Consider the following 20,540-nt stretch of genomic DNA (forward strand, 5'->3'; position numbering starts at 1 on the left):
ATTTGGTTTTAGTAAATACTGCCAAAGAGATGAACCGATATTTTCTTTATAAAACAAATGAACAAATGTGCCATCTGTAAACTGATAATTGGAAGTTGGTTCCATTCAGCCAATGGAGAAGGGGAAGGAGGAGAAAAATAAGGAGAAAGAAGAGGAGGAGGGAGAGGGGGAGGAGGGGGAGGAGAAGGAGGAGGAGGAAGAGGAGGAGGAGAAGGAGGAGGACGACCAAAATTATTTCAGGTGATTCTTTTAATCTAAAGATAAGAATTGTCAATTCAAAGGCATTCTCTTCTCACCACCGTCTCCCTGTGTGGATGAGAGACACACAAACACAGGCAGAAAGAGAACATAAGGAAAACACAAGAAAAGGCAGCAAGGGGGCCAAAAGATAGCACAGCAGTTAGAGTTCATGCATGAGCCTCACTGGAGATCAAGTCCAACACCACACGGTCCCTAAGCACTGGTTGCTGATTTCCCACCACCACCACACTTTGGGGCAGGCCTGGATAATCCCTGGCACTGAGGGTCTGGAGCAGTGCCACATCCTTGGACCCTTGCATTAAACTGCTGGCCACAGACCAGTTGGCTGAGAATCACCGGTGCTCAGGTCTTCATGAGCTTAGGAGCCCTCTCCCACAAATTTAAAAAAAAAAGGAAAGGAAGAAGGAAAGGAAGGAAGGAAGGAAGGAAGGAAGGAAGGAAGGAAGGAAGGAAGGAAGGAAGGAAGGAAGGAAGGAAGGAAGGAAGGAAGGAAGGAAGGAAGGAAGGAAAGGTAACATGAAAAGACTGCTAGCAATCACAAAACTAACCTTCCTCCACCTCATTTGCACACGTCTCTCCAACCCTAAGAACTCCCTGGCCCCACATATCCTACCAAAATCTGAACTTCAGCTTTTAAGGGACTATTATCTTTGAAATCCTTAAAACATATAAGGATGAAACCAGACTGAGCACCCCAAACTATCAAGCACTCAAATAGCATGGGGTTCCCATTTCTTCTCAGTTTCGTCCTTCTTATGATGTCTCACAAATTTTTCTGAATATGCGGCTCCAATTTGAGCCCAAGTTCTTCCTATAAAACGTTTTAGCAGGCCCTAGAAATATCGAAATTCAGAGCTAACTTCATAGCATTGGTTCTAAATTCGGGCTGAGCCAAACAGGCACAAACAAGGTTTTGGCTAGGGATGAGGGCTACAGTTAAGAGTGAGTAGGCTCAATGGAACAAACATGATGGCCTCTCAGTGTCTGTGTTGCAAGCCATAATGCCCAAAAGTAGAGAGAGAGTATGGGGAATATTGTCTGCCATGAAGGCAGGGGGAAGGCAGGAAGGGGGTGTATACCTGGGATATTGGTGGTGGGGAATGTGCACTGGTGGAGGGATGGGTGTTTGATCATTGTGAGATTGTAATGGAAACATAAAAGCTTGTAACTATCTCATGGTGATTCAATAAAATAAAAAAAAAAAGAATGAGTAGACTCTGGGCTGGAACGATAGCACAGCGGGTAGGGCGTTTGCCTTGCACAAGAAGGAACCAGTTTCGAGTCCCAGCATCCCATATGGTCCCCGGAGCACCGCCAGGAGTAATTCCTGAGTGCGTGAGCCAGAAGTAACCCCTGTGCAACGCTGGTATGACCCAAAAAGAAAAAAAAAAAATTTTAAAGAATAAGCTGCAAACCCTAAGAAATGATTAACAGAAGTGGGAACTGAGGAGGCTAAACAGGGTGAGAAGGGGAAGGAGCCAGGGGTCCATGATAGAGGGATGTTGACATACCGGTGGAGGCTTTGGTGTAACAGCACTTGAAGGATAAAACAATGACTTCAGTAGAGTTGCAAACTATTCCTCAGTTAAAAACCAAAGAACGAGTGGGATGGAGATGATGTTTACTTACCGGTGCGCCGCAGAGCAGTGCACTATAAGCTAGGGATGGAAGCTTCCTAACTCCGGCAGCCCGAACTCGATACCCCCGGAGGTAAACAGGCGCGGTCTCCATGGCAACCCGTGACGCGCCCGCCAGGGCAAAGGGGGCGGGCTCCTCCCCCGAACGGCCTCACGGGGAGCCCCCGCGCATGCGCGACGTGCGGCCGCGCGCGCTGGAAAAAGCGGAAAGCCAGGTGCTCCGGTGTGTCGCTCTCGGAGACGCCGCTCACCCCGCTGGGTGGCCGGCGAGCAGCGCCCCGCCGAGAGCAGTGTTGCTCTCCCTGGGTGTGGGACGCCCGAGTGGGGTGGGGCGGACGCTGCGTTTCGAGCTCGGGGCGTGGAGAGAGGCTTCCTGAGGGGGTCGTGAGCAGGCGGGGAAAGGAGAAGGCGGACCCCCGGGGCCCGCCGCTTCGGCCCTGGGCGGTGGCCGGACCCCGGAGCCTGTAGCAGCTTGTTCATCTGGAAGGTCGGGGCTCGGGAAGTCTCCGCTGCGTGGGACCCGTTCTTTATGGTTGTCGTCCCGGAAAGCGCGAATGTGTAAGAAATAAGAGTTATCCCCGGTGGGAAAGAAATGCAGAGACTGGAAGTTTGCAGGAAATTAAAATAAAAGAATACTCAGCTCTCCGGTCCCCCGTATTTAAACTGATTAACCACGCGTAAAACCGTCTCGGAAAATGGCCATTAAGAGGAGGTCGCGCCTGGCGACGCCGGTCTCAAGTTTCTTGCCAGAAGTAGAGAGTCTCCAGGCACAACACGGTCATGAATATTAATACTGTGCAGGGGACTGGATAGCACAGCGGGTAGGGCATTTGCATCCCACGCGACCAACCCGGGTTCAATTCCCAGCATCCAATATGGTCCACCGAGCACCGCCAGGAGTAATTCCTGAGTGCATGAGCCAGGAGTAACCTCTGTGGTGCATCGCCTGATGTAACCCAAAAAGCAAACATATATATACTGTGCAAGGAGCCTTGTTGCATATTCATATCTCCCTCAGAAGTGGATTCTTGAAGGAGTGTTTTTATTTTTTTTTTTAATGAAACATCATGAGATAGAATTACAGACTTACACACTTTTGTGCTTACATTTCAGGCATACAATGATGGAGTACCCATTCCTCCACCAGTGCCCATTCTCCACCACCGATGTTCCCAGTCTCCCTCCTGCCATCCCCCCACCTCCCCAACCCCACCACCCTCGCACTCTGTGGCAGGCACATTCCCTTTTACTCTCTTTCTCCTCTTGGGTGTTATGATTTGCAATGCAGGTAATAAGTGGCCATCATGTTCAGTCTACAGTCTACTTTCAGCACGTGTCTCATCCCAAGTGAGCCCTCAGAGTATCCTTTGCTTGGTGGTCCCTTCTCTATCTCAGCGGCCTTTTCCCCCAGCATGTGAGGCCAGCTTCAAAGCCATGGAGCAATCTGAAGGAGTGTGTTTACCTACCCACACGGCCTTAACCTGCCTAGGGTTCCCACTTTTGACTTTCAGTCATAGTGCATGTGCAGCCTGTAAGAAGGGGCCACCACATGGACATGGATGCCAGAACAAGGTGACCCGCCTCCCGTGTGGTCATGGCGTCCTCCTTCATGAGAGGATAGCGTTCTGCTCAAAGGAGCCACTCTGCAGTTTCCTGGGAAATTCTTACTTTAGAAACCAGACCCTGGGGTCGACCACCCAATTTACTGAAAATTCTACTTTGGAATTATCGGGAATATGATAGAATTGATCAGGGTACAGGAAATGAGCTGTATGGATTATGAGATCATAAATCAACCATTGAATGTTGTATCAGTATAGAAAATATAATACAGAGTGGGGAGAAAAAGAGACTCAGTGAACAACTAATGCTGATGGTTGAGTCAAAGTGCCACTCTCCTGTTGGTGGTGTGCTATTCCCAAGATTTAAACTTGGATGTTCGGGATTTTTTGTTTTTTGGGGTTTTTTTGTCTTTTGGGGTCATACCTGGCGATGCACAGGGGTTACTCCTGGCTCTGCATTCAGGAATTGCTCCTGGCGGTGCTCAGGGGACCATATGGGATGCTGGGAAGAACCCAGGTCACCCGCATGCAAGGCCAATACCCTACGCACTGTGCTATCACTCCAGCCCCAAACTTGGATGTTTTTGTATCTCTTGATAAGCTTTAAGTTAGTTGTAAATATTTGAAAATCTTTTCAGAAGTAAAACCTGGTCACTCACAAAGCCAGCAAAGGAATTACTCCAATAGAAGAAACATAGATCATTACACACAATTACTCAGTTTATATCTAGCACACGTTTGTAAATTTATATATATATATACATATATGTACATATATGTGTGTGTATATAGCACTGTCACTGTCATCCCATTGTTCATCTATTTGCTGAGCGGGCACTAGTAACATCTCCATTGTGAGACTTGTTGTTACTGTTTTTGGCATATCGAATACACCACGGGTAGTTTGCCAGGCTCTGCCATGTATTAGGGAATGGTGGAATGAAAAGCAGATCTCCAGCACAAGACTTAGAATTTCCTAAGTTAAGCAGGTATCAAAGCTCCAAAGTGGAGATTTCCAAGCAATATACATTTATAGTTTAGTGATTTTGAGATTCTTTAGGATTAGAATAGTTTTCTTTCTTGAGCCAGAGAGATAATACTGAGGGTAAGACGCTCCATGACTGACTGGGTTTGATCCCGGGCACTACCAACACTGATTCCCTCAGCACAGAGCCAAGAGGAGCCATGAGCACTAACCATGTGGCACAGAAACAAGCTTTAGTCTTTCCAGTACTAACTTCTTAAATTTTGATATATTCAGATGCCACCTGTCAAATTATTTGGTTTTTCTTCAAATGTTTTACATGTTCATTTTATTTGTAATATTTTAAAAGAAAGAAATATCACTACCTAAAAATGAAACAAGTATAACTTGTCTGTTGAAGAGTAACCATAAAAATAAATAAAATAGAGTTAGAGAAACAATGTAAGAGGTAAAGTACTTGCCTTGCATCTGGCTGCAGCTCCCACAACCATGGTTCAAATATCCAGTACCACATCTGGTCTCCCTAGCATTGCCAGGGCTTAACTCCTGAGTACAGGGCCAGCAATAGCCCCTGAATATTGCCAAGTGTGGTGACAAAAAAAGGCAAGAATAAATAAAGCAATTTATAAAATGTAATACTCAATCCAGAAGGCCGAATCTAAATGCTGGACAGGGGAGTCTCCCTCCCGGTGGACAGTTCCACAATGAAAGTCAATCAAAGGTTTTGCCTGACCGATTTCGCTGTTGTCCCAAAGTTCCAAACGGGATCAGACCACCATCTACTTTGTGCAAAATTCTACTTCACAGAGCATGGAGAAAGGTCCACAAAGTTTAAGTTTAAGAAAGGAACTCCCAGAATGACCACCAACTAGAAGCTCTTTGGCACTATTGCGGCAACATGGGACGATGCCATCCTTGACAACATTAATGAGGAATACGATCGACTGGTTCAGCACCTCCATGATTGCACGAAGAATGCCGAGAGTGAGAAAGCCACAAACAGACACCTGTCTTTGGAAACTCTCAAGCTCATTCGTCAACATGGTTTGGCACGAGCCTCAGGCAACCACAAGCCAACGTCCAAGCTCACAAAGCTGTGCAGAGAAGCGATAAAGGAAGACCTCAAAGAGAGAAGAGCAGCAGTGTTGGCCAATGTGGCAGAAGCCGGAAAAAGTATTCACAACGCTCGCCTATTCGCCAACTACAAGACTAAGATGACTGCCCTCCGATGTCCTGATGGATCTATCACATCTTCCAGAAAGGCAATGGAGAGGATTATTCACGACTTCTACTTGGATCTCTTTGACAGTCACGTCCACCTGCCTACATACCAAATTCCACAGGATGGATATGTTATTCCCAACATCCTCCCTTCCAAAATCCGACATGCCATTTTGTCGGTAAAGACGCGTACAGCACCTGGTCCAGACAAGGTCAGACCAGAAGAATCTGCCACCAGTATTCATCAATACACTGGCTAGGCTCTTCACACGCTACCTGTCTGAATGCAAGGTTCTGTCCCATTGGAAAACCAGCAGGACTATTCTGTTGTACAAGAAGGGAGACATCCAGGACATCGGCAACTATTGCCCAATCTGCCTGCTGTCTGTCGTCTACAAGTTGTTCACTCATGTCATCCTGAATAGAATAGGCAGAACACTAGATGAAGGACAACTATGAGAGCAAACCAGGTTCCAAAAAGGATTCAGCACGATTGAACATATTCACATAGTGACCAAACTCTTGAAGTTTCACAGTAGTTCAAGATGCCGCTCTGTCTAACGTTCATCAACTTAAAGAAGGCCTTTGATTCTGTTGAGACTGAAGTGTCATTGAAACCCTAGCCAAACAGGGTGTTAAAACTCAGTACATCAAGATCCTCCGAGATCTGTATTACAGATTCACCACCAGGATCTCATCATTCTACAAGGAAATGATTGTTGATGTAAAGAGAGGGGTTCAGCAGGGCGATACCATTTCACGGAAACTCTTCAGTGCCACCCTTGAGAACATCATACGACAACTGGAATGGGAAGGAAATGGAGTGAAGATAGACGGTCAGCAACTACACCACCTTCACTTCACTGATGACATTATTCTCATAATGCCAAACATTAGCCAAGTGGCACAAATGCTGGCCGACTTGACCGTGAGTGTGGAAAGGTCGAACTGCAGCTGAACCTCAACAAGACGATGCTCATGAAAAATGACTAGTCCCTGATGCTCCATTTGCTCTCAATGGAATGAACATCTCCAAATGCAACAGCTATGTGTACCTGGGTCGAGAACTCAACATGAGGAACAACTTGGTGCCAGAACTGCGCAGGAGGAAGAGAGCAGTGTGGAACGCCTTCAGGAGCATTGAATAAGTGATTAAGAAGACGAAGGACCTCTGACTCTGGGCACATCTTTTTGATTCCACCATTCTTCCTACATTAACATACGCCTCAGAGACCTGGGCCCTACGCAAATAGGATGAGAACACTAGTCAGGTATCCCAAGGAGGAATCAAAAGAGTTATGCTAGAAGTATCACGTCTCACTCAAGTGAGAGAAGGAATCCAGAGTTCCGACCTCCACCGATGATCAAGAATCAGGGATGCTATCTCGTTTGCCAAGGCATCAAAAATCGAATGTGTAATGCGATTCAGCTGGACTAGAGCAGTTACCGACTGGATTCCACGGGGCATCAAAAGACTGAGTGGCCGCCCACCAATGAGATGGTCAGACTTCTTTCTCAAAATCCTGAATGAATGATTTGAGGCTCTTCCTGTTCCTGGAGCAAGCAGATATCATTGGACTACACTAGCATGAGACAAGGACAAATGGAGACGTTACTGGCACCCGCTCGAGCAAATCGAAGATCAACGGGAAGACAAGTGATACAAGTGAATACTCACTAAAAATGATTTAATAATAAACCTAACTTTTTGTTTAAACCATTACATATGAAATCATTTTTTCCAAGAGAATGAACAGATAGATTCTTGATTTGTTGTTAGTTTAAACCCCTTATTTTTTAGTTTTTGCCAAAAACAGTAACAACTCTCACAATGGAGACGTTACTGGTGCCCGCTCAAGCAAATCGATGAGCAACGGGATGAAAGTGACAGTGACAGTTCAAAACCAGGACTCTCAACACACTAATAAATAAAATGCCTTTCCATCACAGGAAAATGAGAGAATCCAGAGATCTTTAGATCTCTAAATCCTAATCTGGTCTCACCTAACACTTTCACCCTTTTAATTAGGAAACCAAGTTGATTTAAACTAGCTTCTGAGTTTCCTTTATCGTGCTATACAGTGTTTCCACAGCTTTCTGTGGAGAAGAGGCCTTTGACAAGACAAGCAACTCATCCTCAAGTCACTGCATTCTCTTGGAAAATTCAGGAGTTAAGGAACAGAGTATAGATCCAGGAGATGTAGTACTTGCCAAGTAGAACTCCTAGAAAGGGAGAAACAAAGAACACACACATATACACACTCACAAACACACACATTCTAGTGAAATTTCTTAAAGAATAAGGAGGAAGGATAGGCTCTAGCCTTGCACACAGTGGCTCCCAGTTTAGTACCCTGAACTTAATAGAGTTCCCTGAGTACCAACAGAAGTGATTCCTGAGCACAAAGCCTGGAGTGAGTCTTGACCACCAGGTGTGCCCTCCAAACAAACAAAAACCAAAAAAGACGAGTTTCTAAAATGTCTTCAGATTTGTACAGAAAAATTACTTAAAACCTGAATTCTATAACCAGAGTCAAATTACCTCATATGTGGTAACAAAATTATGACTTTTGACACACTAGTACTCTATAAATTGTGAAGGGTAGTGATAGAAGGTGATTACTAGAGCAAAAGTAAAACATTTCAGAAAAAAAGACAAATGATTATTACAAAGAGTGGAACAATCAACAGTATCATTAATTCTCATTATAACTTAATATCATATAATAGCTACAGACTTGAAAAGCAGTCAATACAGTTTTTAAGTGAAAGTCACAGAGTTCTTGAAGAATATATCTAAGAAGCATTATACAAACCATATGACTCATAACCCAGAAATGTAGCCATACATTCCTGTTGATTTAACTCCACCACCACGTGAGGGCCAATAAAATCAGAAACACAGTGATGGGTCAAGAAAAATCTTCATTAGCAGTTCACTGGCAGGTTAGAACATGGAGAATTCATCTTCTCAGAACAACCAACTTGTATAAACAGCCACAAGAAAGAGAAGACCAAGGAAGAAAGGTGAGCCACAGAGCTATGAGCCCCAAAATCAACAATAAACCCTCTAATGAACTGGTACCATGAGGCATATTCCATCTTATCTGAAAACCAAAGCAAAGTAAGGGTTAGACTTTGAGGGGGAGGGTAAGCTAAGGAAAAATTGTTCTTATCTTTAATTTTTTGGGGGGCAAGGACAGTTATCCTTGTCTAACATTTTAAATATCGCTTCTGATCAAAAAGAAAAATAGAAATCCTATAAAATAAAAAAATTGTAACAAAAAATTACAATTATGAATAAACCTAAATTGTAAAGTGATTTTTCTGTGGAATATATGGATTTATACATGAAATAGAAGAAATGAGTGCGAATGTCAAGAATCCCCTTGAGAATCTGTGGACACTGGTACTAGGAAATGTATGCTGGTAGAGGGATGAGTTGGAATATTGTATGACTAAAACCTAATCATAAACAGCTTTGTAAGGGTCTTTCTCACAGTGATTCAATTTAAAAAATTTAAAAAACTAAGATTTAGGGGCTGGAGAGATAATATAGCGAGTAGGGCGTTTGCCTTGCACATGGCCAACCCGGGTTCGGTTCCCAGAATCCCATACGGTCCCCCGAGCAGCACCAGGAGTGATTCCTGAGTGCAAAGTCAGGAGTCAGCACTGAGCATCGCCAGGTGTAACCCCCCCAAAAAAAATTTTTAAGCCTAAAAATAAATAAATAAATAAAATAAGATTTTTAAAAATATAAATTTATATTTTTAAAAATCTTATTTTATTTATATTTTTAATTTATTTATATTTTTAAAAATATAAATATAAAATATAAAGATAGTGGAGAGAAGTTGCTAAATAACAAAAAATAGATACAAGAATATATTTAGCTAGAAATTTGGTTTTGATCAATATTCATAAATTGGAAAACATTTCATTCTAATGAAGCCTAAGTCATAATTATGTATTTGAAAGTGTAAAATAAAGTATTTCAAAATAATGTATGTCAGAGCTATAAAATACTACGAAAAGCAAACAAACAAAAAGAATTCCCTTGAGTTACAGATAACCTCACTATCTGCATTCATTCTCTAAACTTTTTCAGTGAATCATTCAGTAAGAATTTACTGACTATTCAACGCATTCTCTGAACTCACAAAACCATTAATTTGCCATACTGAAAATATGAACTGGGTCTTTTACTAGTTTCAGGATAGAACCTAGATTTTTAGGTTGAAAAGATAGCACCTAGATTTAAATGAACTTAATGTTTTATATTACATATACTTTATACATATTAATCATACACACATATATGTATTTACTTTTTTTTCTTTCCTGGATAAAAGACAGGAAATTTTGTTTTCCTTTGCATTTACCCAAAATTAATCTGATCTGCATAAAATTTTTCCACGATGAGAGCATAATAGCTTATTATTAGTAATGATTAAATCTATCTTATGTCTACAAATCCGCATGCTATTTTATGAGACAATTCAATTTTGCATCAGGGCTGAATGTGAAGTGATGTGTTTACCACTTACCCTTTGCAACTTTGTTTTTAAAGAAAGAAAATGTTGTTGGGGACCACATTCTTATATCCTGTGATGCTCAGGGGCTACTCCCAGTGTTTGGGGAACCATATTGTACTGGGTATCAAATCTAGGGCTCTCACATGAAAAATATGCACTTTAGCTCTTTGAGTTACCTCCCCAGCTGAAGAAAACAATATTTTTAATAACCTAAATGTTATTCAAGCAGGAAGTACTTAAATAAATTATGAAGTATTCATAAAGTTGGACATGTTTCAGCTGAAATATATATCATTAGGAATCAGGAATCTTATGAATCTTTGATATGTATTAGCCACCAAGAGTTATTAAATGAAAGCTGATGAGATTCAGAAGAGTATTATACCTTATCACTACTATAATAGGGGAAAATGTAAGGGTGTACATATGGATTATTTTTAGAAAGATATGTTTTTAAAGCTGGCAGTAAAGGTGGCCTATGAAAAGAGATCCAAATAACTGAGACAAAAGGGGATTTTATGGAATATTTTCTGCCACTGGTGAGATGTACATTTTTTAAATTTCTTTAAAAAAAATATAATTGATGGGGCTGGAGTGATAGTGCAGCGGGTAGGGCGTTTGCCTTGCACACGGCCGACCCAGGTTCCATTCTCAGCATCCCATATGGTTCCCCAAGCACTGCCAGAGATTCCTGAGTGCAAAGTCAGGAGTAACCCCTGAGCATCGCTGGGTATGACCCAAAAAAGAAAAAAAAAGTAATTGAATATGTAAAAGTCATGAAAATGTTTTATGAATGCCAAAATATTTTTACAACATCAGGTAATATTGATTTCATGTTTCACTTTCATAAGTACCGCCACGACCCTTGAATTGTTTCAGCAGCATTGCCAGTGAAATGGGATCTGTATCAGGTTCCCTACCAAACCACACCTAGAGTACAGGGGGTGGAGGGCTTTCTCCATGTGTGGGTACTAGTAAGACGTAAACTGTTTCTAATCTTAGACTTCATTGTGGAACAGCACTGGCAAGAAACCATCAAGCTTTATGCTCTATGTTCTTTATATTGTCTCAAGATCATTATGTGAAGCTGACTATTCAGCACCCCAAAGTCCTGAGTCTGTACCAGGGACTTATTCCACTGTTGTATGGCTCTATTAAAAATAACAACAGCTAAGGAACATGATAACGTAAGAGCTTTTCACTGGAATTTTAACCTTCTACTAATCTACCAAATAACTGTTATGTGTTTTTAAGAAGCCCTTAGGAGATAAAGAGGATGTAAATCATATGTTTCTCCTTTGAAACACCATGTTCCTACTGCCAATAAGGACTAAGAGATTCTCTCAACCATCTTTCATGTGGTCAGAGCAAATGAACGATCCTGTAGCATTTTTCCAATGTCTACTTGAATGTAATTATTCTGGTCTAATCTAATGGTGAAATACCCTCTAGAGCATTCCTGCTAAATGCTTGTTCAGTGTTTGAACATACCAAGGGTTGGGGAACTCATCACTTCCAAAGACTCCTCGGGGCTATTGGACTAGAAATCTTCCTGTAATTTCTATCCATGGGTACAAGTTTTCATCTTGGATCTCATAGAATAAGTCTATCTTTTTCTCTGCATAGAACACTCTTTAGGTATTTTAAATTAGCTGAGCTTTATCCTCCAATAATTCTCATCTCCAGGTTTAAATTCAAGTTCCTTTCACCCTTCATATGACCGTATCCCCTACTCCTCTTTGTTTCAGTTTACAGATAATACAAAATTGTGGGACAATAGGGGCTGGAGTGATAGTACAGCGGGTAGGGCATTTGCCTTGCATGCAGCCAATCGGGTTCAATCCCCGGCATCCCATATGGTCCCCTGAGCACCACCAGTATCGATTCCTGAATGCATGAGCCAGGAGTAACACCTGTGCATCGCTGGGTGTGACCCAAAAAGAAAAAAAAAAGAAAAGAAAATTGTGGCACAATAGAGCAGAAGGGTGGTTAATTGAATAGAGTGAGTTTTTAATATGACTTTTTTGCATAAAATTTTCCAGAACAAGAGCGTCAAGTTAAATCACAATTACTGTAGTGTAGGACCAGAGCAATAGCACAATGGGTAGAGTGTTTGTCTTGCATGCAGCCGACCCAGGTTCGATTCCTCCGTCTCTCAGAGAGCCCAGCAAACTACTGAGAGTATCCCGCCTGCACAGCAGAGCCTGGCAAGCTACCCGTGGCATATTTGATATGCCAAAAACAGTAACAACAAGTCTCACAATGGAGACGTTACTGGTGCCCACTCCAGCAAATCGATGAGCAATGGGATGACAGTGTGATACAGTGATACAGTGACAATGTTCAGGTGTTAGTTCTGGCTCTGCACTCAGGAATCACTCCTGATGGTGCTCAAGGGACCATATGGGATGCCGGGGACTGAATCCGGGATGGCTGTATGCAAGGCAAATGCTCTACCCCCTGTACTATCACTTCGGTCCCTAAGCTCTTAATTTTTAAAGCTGTAATAAAAATATATACATTCAGGGATTAAAGAAACAGTACATTGGGTAGGGTGCTTGCCTTGCATGCAGCTGATCCAGGTTTGATCTCCAGTACCCCATATTGTTCTGGACACCACAGCAGTGCTCCAAAAGCACAGAGCCAAGAGTAAGCCCTAAACACAGCAGGGGGTGTCCTCCAAACAAAAAATAAATTAAATTTAAATATGCAAATCAAATCTGTCATACATTTTAAGTGTTCTGTGCTCATTTAGCTCACTGGAGCCAACCAACATTTTGTAGAACTCTAATGAAAATCAACTTTATCCTATTTCTATATTTTGAACAACACCTAAAATTGTCTTTAATTAAGAAAGGTTATTCAGCAAAGTTTTTCAAAACTTCAAGCCTATTCATATAAAATAGCCCTGGTGAGGACCTATATACCCCAAAGGACATATATATTTATCAAAGCTATGTCGGCTCAGGCCACCTGCTGGAAGACATTCTCTTGTCATAAGGCAGTACTTAGTGTGATCACAAGAATGCTGACACCAATTTTAGTGCTTATTAAGTTTAGGGTGTTATAGCACATTTGTAATTATGACAAGGAATGAGAGTTATTGTTAGATCTTATACTTATATCAATTTTGAAACAAACAAAAAAAGTTCTTACTCTACTATAACAATAATAGTTGGAAATGATCACTCTGGACAAGAAATGAATACTGAAAGTAGGTAAAGGGTTATATGTGATAACCTTTCAGTATATGTATTGCAAACCATAATGCCCCAAAGGAGAGGGAGGGAGAGAAATGAAGGAAGAGAGAGAAAGAGAGAGAGAGTGTGTGTGTGTGTGTGAGAGAGAGAGAGAGAGAGGTGCCTGCTATAGAGGTAGGGAGGGGTGCAGGAGGAAAACTGGGTACATTGGTGGTGGGAAATGTACACTGCTGAAGGGATAGGTGTTGGAACATTGTATGACTGAAACCAAATCATGAGCAACTTTCTAACTGTGTATCTCATGGTGATTCAATTTTTAAAAAATAGGGGTTTTGATAGCACAGCAGGTAGGGCGTTTGCCTTGCACGATGCCGACCCGGGTTCGATCCCCAGCATCCCATATGGCCCCCTGAGCACCGCCAGGAGTAATTCCTGAGTGCAGAGCCAGGAGCAACCCCTGTGCATCGCCAGGTGTGACCCAAAAAAGAAAAAAAAATTCTTACTAACTCCTATTACAAGCTCTAGAATTCATTTTAACTGAAGAATACACTGAGTTTGCAGGTCTTGAAAATGAGTTAATATCATTTGTCATTATTCTTGCCCATGTAGTTGTTCCTTTTTAATGCTTTATTTAAATACCATGGTTTACAAAGTTGTTCATAATACAGTTGTTTGGTACATTCAATGTTCCAACACCAATCCCTTCACTAATGTGACCTTCCCTCTACCATTGTCCCCAGTTTCCCACTCATGCCCCAAGCCCGCATCTTTAGCAGGCACAATTTGTTTTATATTGCTTGATACCACTAAATGGCTAATGAAATTATTTTTTAAATGCTTTAGTAAAAGAACGTTTGTGAAAATTGTTGTATCTCACAGTGGGGTCATTAAGTCACTGTCTGAGGGTTTACTAAACTGTTGCTAGTTGAGCATTCTATTACTATTTTTTTATTGAACCTAGTTGGGGGGCTGGAGTGACAGCACAGCTGGTAGGGCATTTGCCTTGCACACGGCTGACATGGGTTCGATTCCTCCGCCCCTGTTGGAGAGCCAGGCAAGCTACTGAGAGTATCTCACCCGCACGGCAGAGCCTGGCAAGCTACCCGTGGCATATTCAATATGCCAAAAACAATAACAACAAGTCTCACAATTACTCACAAGTCTCACAATTACTGGTGCCCGCTCGAGCAAATCGATGAGCAATGGGATGACAGTGACAGTGACAGTGAACCTAGTTGGCTTCTTTGCTACTTTCCGAATCTACGTTAGAGGGCTCCTACTGAGCTGTTAGTATTGTGAAATTTGGGGGTGTTGCGTAGCAGGAACTCCAGGATCTGTAGAACTTGGGCTGATGAGTTTACATGGCAGCAGTGTGGGGTGTGAGTGTGCTTGCTGCCGCTTCTGAAAGTAGGGACAGGGAGGCTACCTGCCCTGACTCTGAGAACACCCCAGAGTTTTCAGCCCCCAAAACTATGTACCTTGAATTTCTGTCATTTTGGAATCTCTGCAGAGACTAGTTGTGAAGCAGTGATGTTGGGCTGTTGGGATGGAGGTAGCTTGGGGTGTGGGTGTGGCTGCCTGGGCTTTGGCAGGGCAGAGACTTGGCCCACCGCCACCTCCCGAAGGGTGCCCCAGAGTTTTCAGCTGGAAGACCTGTGTACCCATGAAATTTAGCGGCTTGGCTTGCATCCCTTCTAAGATTAGTGGTGAATCTGTGAAACTGAGCCAATGAGTTTACATGGCGGTGGCTGTGGGATGTCCATTTGTCACTAGCTACAGGATTTTGTCATTATTTAATAAATATATTTGTATTTAGTTAATAAATAAAAGTAATAGATATTAAATCTATTACAGTACAATTGAATCTAAGCTCCACCTCTTATTAGCTCAGTCATATTGGGCAATTACTTAGGCATCTGTTCCTCAATTTCTTTTTTAATTTTTTAAAAAGATTTTTTAATTGACTTTAATACTCTATAAATTACATCTTAAAACTCGACCCAAGTTAATGCAAATGAGGTAATCAATGGCACACTGGAAGCTGTTAACCTCACTACTAATCATTTTTATGAGTATTGACAAACGATAAACAGACCAGACTTCTCTAAAGTGAATAAATAAACTGTTTTATAGGCAATCTTTTGTTGTCTATGGGGCACACTCACTGTGCTCTGTGCTCAGGATCATTCCTGGTGCGGACTGAACCCTGACCAGCAGTGTGCAAAGCAAGCGCCCTACCCACTATACTACTGTTCTGGCCCCTATATACAAATATGTTAAATGAGAATCAACAAAAATTCCACTGCATAAGGGTTTTCACCAACAGAAAACAAAATACAGACCCCTGCAACGCTTAAGGAATGCCCGTGAGCTCCATGGGGTCTGGACTGCACTGTCCCTGTGGTGCTGCTCTCACGGTGACCCCCCCTGCACCATTTGCAGTAGTGGTGATGGCAGCATCGGGACTGTCCAGAGTATTTCTGTGAAGTCCACTTGACTTCAGCTCCTGCTGCCCCTCACCTGTCTCTTCAGCAGACTGGACTGAGGGTGTGGACAGGAATGAGTCATTTCCGAGGGAGCATTGCCTGCTTTCGTTCCAAGGCCAGTTGTTTATTTTTCTCAGTTCTTCATTCCCTCTCATCTGTTAGGCTTCCACTTGACTGTAAAAAACTTCTCACTTTCAGGTGAGTTTGTAAAACAGGGATCCAATTCAGTAGCAATTACCTCACTGCCATTATTTTCATTTTCTCTTTCTACATCATTACTGCTAATGAAATCTTCATGCACAATGGGCAGATCAAGTTGAATTCATTTTAAATATGTCTGAACTTCCTTTTTATTTCCCAGGTATTCAACTCTGTCAATAAAATCCTCAAATAGGAGTTTAGAGAACAGCTGATATGTCTAGTGTTCCATGTGCCTAATCAGGGTCTTTAAGTCTTCAACCTCATGGCCTTTCCTTCTGAATTTTGCCTTTTCATACACATGCCTTTTTTTATTTATTTTATTGAATCACCATGAGATAGTTACAAGCTTTCATGTTTGGGTTACAATCACACAATGATCAAACAACCATCCCTCCACCAGTGCACATTCCCCACCACCAAAATCTCCAGTATACTTCCCTTTCCCATCCTCCCCCTGCGTCCTTGGCAGACAATTTCCCCCCTACTCTCTCTTTACTTTTGGGCATTATGGCTTGCAACACAGACACTGAGAGATCATCATGTTTGTTCCATTTCAGCACACATCCCCATCCCGACTAATTCCTCCAGCCATCATTTTCTTAGTCATCCCTTCTCTATTCCATCTGTCTTCTACCCTCCACTCATGAAGCAGGCTTCCAGATATGGGGCAATCCTCCTGGCTTTTGTACCTACTGTCCTTGGGTGTCAGCCTCATGTTATGTTATTCTATACTCCACAAATGAGTGCGTCTTTCTATGTCTGTCCCTCTCTTTCTGACTCATTTCACTTAGCATGGTACGCTCCATATCTATTCATTTATAAGCAAATTTCATGACTTCGTCTCTCCTAGCAGTTGTATAGTATTCCATTGTTCATACACATGTCTTTTTTTTTTTTTTGCTTTTTGGGTCACACCTGGCGATGCACAGGGGTTACTCCTGGCTCTGCACTCAGGAATTACCCCTGGTGGTGCTCAGGGGACCATATGGGATGCTGGGATTCTAACCCGGGTTGGCCGTGTGCAAGGCAAACGCCCTACCCACTGTGCTATCGCTCCAGCCCATGTATCATACACATGTCTTAATGCTGGAAGCCCTCTCTCAGAAACCAGCCTTCATCAGGTTTCGCTCCTTCACCATATCTCTCTAGAGAGGCTATAGAAAGAAGGAAAAGTCTCATCTTTTATCTTTTCATTATCAGGCACATCAGTCAAGTAATTCTCCTGCAGTTCCAGCATCTTTTCTTCTGTGTGGGCACAGTGGCCAACAGCCGCAGCGGGGCCCAGGAAAGATGCACTGCTCTTGAGACTCTCTCTTTTCTTAATTTTTGAGTCACACTCAGCAGTGCCCAGGAACTATTCCTAGAAGTATCCACAGACCATGTGGTGCAAGGGGTTAAACCTAGGCTTTCTACATGCAAAGCTCTTTTGAGTCATCTTTGCAGCCCTTTACCTCAATCTCTTTCCACATTTGTTTTGTTCTGCTTAGGGGCCACACCCACATGTGCTCAGGACTTATGCCTAGCTCTGTCTACGGGATCACTCCTGGCAGGGTTCAGGGACCATAACCAATGCTGAGGATCAAACCCAGGTCACCTTACCTATGATACTCTCTCCAGCCCCTGCTCAATTTCTTTATCAGTAAAGTAGAATAATAAAAGTAATAAATTAAATTTTAGGTGGGGCTGAGATGGCCATAGGGAAAACCTACATTTATTACTCTCATTATCACAAAAATCTACACCAAAATTTGATGTCATCTATGCAGAAACCAAAACCAAACAGAATTTCCCAGAGAAGAGTTACCAAACAGAGACCCAAACAAAGTTTCTAAGAGAAGATAGCAGACCAAGAGGCATTCTCATAAAGGAAAACACCACCATAGGACAATGTAACAAAATATGGAAAAGACTTCTAAGATACAGACCTTCACCTGGAGAGTGAAAAGGAAGGGTTTGGCTGAACATCTGTTACCACAATTCTATAATCCTATACTTACTTATAACAGGGTATAAACTCAGGCACCGTCTTGGTAGCTTCTCACAATTTTGCTGATAGCAGCACTAGCAAATATCATATTGGAATCCAAAGCTTACTTACTAATTAAATTCTGAGAGAAAATTCTTGAGGAGAGCTCCACCCACCCCTAAAAAATAACTGGGTTAGCTGGGAGTAAAGAGACAATTATCAAGAGGGTTTAGTTCTGACAGTTAAACAGACCTGTCCGCTACCAGTCCCCACTTGACTGCTAGGAAACAAGGAGTTTCTCAGACATCTAGTATCCCCACTGTCTTCCCAGAACATAGCTAGCCTTCAAGAGAGCCCCACTGTCTGTGATACCCCCTTACTGGTTCACAGCCAGTCAGACTCAGTTCTCTGTTAATTCCTGAGTATGTGTTCCAGCAACAGCTGAATATGAAGCATTAGCCTCCTTGTAGACCACTCTAGGTTTCCCAGAGATAACCCACAAATTCCCCAGTCACTGCACAGGCTCACTCAAATTCAATGCCACAGTCAGTACCAGGCAATTATGCCTTGGAATGGTCCCTGTCCCCACCCAGAACCATTCAACTTGGGTGGCACAGTTGGTGCCAGGCATTCACATTGCAAAACCTTGGCTAGTGCTCAGGTCTATTCATAAGTCAGGCTCTTGTGGAGCACCAGACATACTGATGAGGGAGGAATTCAACTATATGGATGGATTCCGATAAAAGCCTGGGGAGAACATTTGAAACAACTGAGTTAAGAAAGCTACCTGAAAAAACAACACCAAATACTATATAGACTGAAATTTTAGATTTTCATCGTATTTTAAATTCACATCGTATTAGATGCAAATATAGTCTTGAAGATACTATAAGTTGTGACAGTTTAAAATAAGTTATCTATATTCAGTAAATATTTTAAGTGTATAGCTGAAAAAATTAATTGTAATATCTTATTTTTAAGCCATAACTAAAATATATAAAGTAAACTTTTTACTTTAAAAAAAAAAAGAAAGCTACCTGAAGGTGAGCACATGCTTCCCAAGCCCATGTGCTGCCTGTGCCCATGTGCTGCTGTGGAGCTTATATAGTACCTGAGTACATGCATCACCCACATCTCCCCTCTTAAGATGTGTACTTCCATACCTTCATACTTTATGATGGGGGGTGTACTGGGGCTCCCTCTCCACTGTAGATAAGACCTTGTTCTCTTTTGAGCATGTTACTCTCTCTCTCCCTCTTCTTCTCTTTCTCCCTCTCCCTCCCCCTCTTCGTTCCCCCACCCCTTCCTCAAATCTTCCAAACAAAATGTTATACTTCAGAAGTGAAAAAAGGAAAAGAGAAAGCTACCTGAAGAAGACCTGAAATCAAAGCCCTAATGATGTTCACGGAAATGAGATCTATGGAAGAAACTTCAAAAACGATAGAGAATGTATAAGATAAAGTATGAGAAATGTTCAAACAGAAATCAGAGAATTAAAGAAAACAGAAGCAGCAATCCATATTGAAATAACCCATATGAGAAATTTAGATGTGCAGGGGCCAGAGCAATAGCATAACATAATGGACACTTGCCTTGAAAGCAACCTACCTGGGTTTGATCCCCAGCACCCCATATGGTCCCGAGTCCACCATGAGTAATCCCTGATCATAGTGCCAGGAGTTGGCCCTGCGCACTGTCAAGTGTGACCTCTCCCTGAAAAATATAGGAACTGAAGATATTATAGTACAGCAGGTAGGGCACTTGCTTTGCATGTGGCTAACCTGGGTCCACTCCCCAGAATCCCATATGGTTCCCTGATCACCTCCAGGACTAATACCTGAGTGCAGAGTCAGGAGTAACCCCTGATCTCTGTTAGGTGTGACCCCCACAAAAAAAAGTAAGAAAAAAAAAGAAATTTAGATGTGTAAATTTCTTTACTTTCGGGGCTCTCTGCCTTCTCTCTCCTCTCTCACATTCCTCACAGAAATAATTTTTCTTAAAAAGAAAAAGGAATGCAGAGAGCCAGACCTATAGTACAGCAGATAGGGTGTTTGCCTCACAGGTGGCTGACCTGCGTTGGATCCTCAGTATTCCATATGGCCTCCTGTGTACCTCCAGGAGAGATCCCTGAGTTCAGAGTCAGAAATGAGCTCTGAGCACAGCTGGGCATGGCCAATATTTTTTAGAAGAATACAGAAGTTGGAGGCATGTTGACACCTTGATGGCATTCATGTATGGTAACATTATACCCTAAAACATAAATATTTCTATAGGAGAGCCTGGCAAACTACCAAGAGTATCTCGCCTGCACGGCAGAGGCTGCAAGCTATCCGTGGCGTATTCGATATGCCAAACAGTAACAACAACAAGTCTCACAATGCAAATCAATGAGCAACGGGATGACAGAAGTTGAACTAAGGAAAATAAAAAAGGACTCAACAGGGTTGGAGCGATAGCACAGTGGGTAGGACATTTGCCTTGCACGC

At 42.4% G+C, this 20,540-nt stretch overlaps 1 protein-coding gene and 1 pseudogene across 4 annotated transcripts in view; both read right to left on the reverse strand.

Moving 5' to 3' along the window:
• Window positions 1-1,987, reverse strand: part of TEKT1 (tektin 1) — a 34,536-nt gene extending 32,549 nt beyond the window's left edge. For 3 of the 4 annotated variants that reach the window (XM_055132795.1, XM_055132796.1, XM_004604954.2), the window contains exon 1: window positions 1,891-1,985. The gene's annotated coding sequence lies outside the window, so the exon portion shown is untranslated. Of the gene's footprint in view, window positions 1-1,890 lie in introns of all 4 variants that reach the window. The other variant, XM_055132794.1, reaches the window with a different exon arrangement.
• Window positions 1,988-15,754: 13,767 nt separating this feature from the next.
• On the reverse strand, window positions 15,755-17,325 carry LOC101552079 (TIMELESS-interacting protein-like; annotated as a pseudogene).
• Window positions 17,326-20,540: the final 3,215 nt, after the last annotated feature.

Source organism: Sorex araneus, chromosome 3, assembly GCF_027595985.1.
Source record: "Sorex araneus isolate mSorAra2 chromosome 3, mSorAra2.pri, whole genome shotgun sequence".
NCBI lineage: Eukaryota > Metazoa > Chordata > Mammalia > Eulipotyphla > Soricidae > Sorex > Sorex araneus.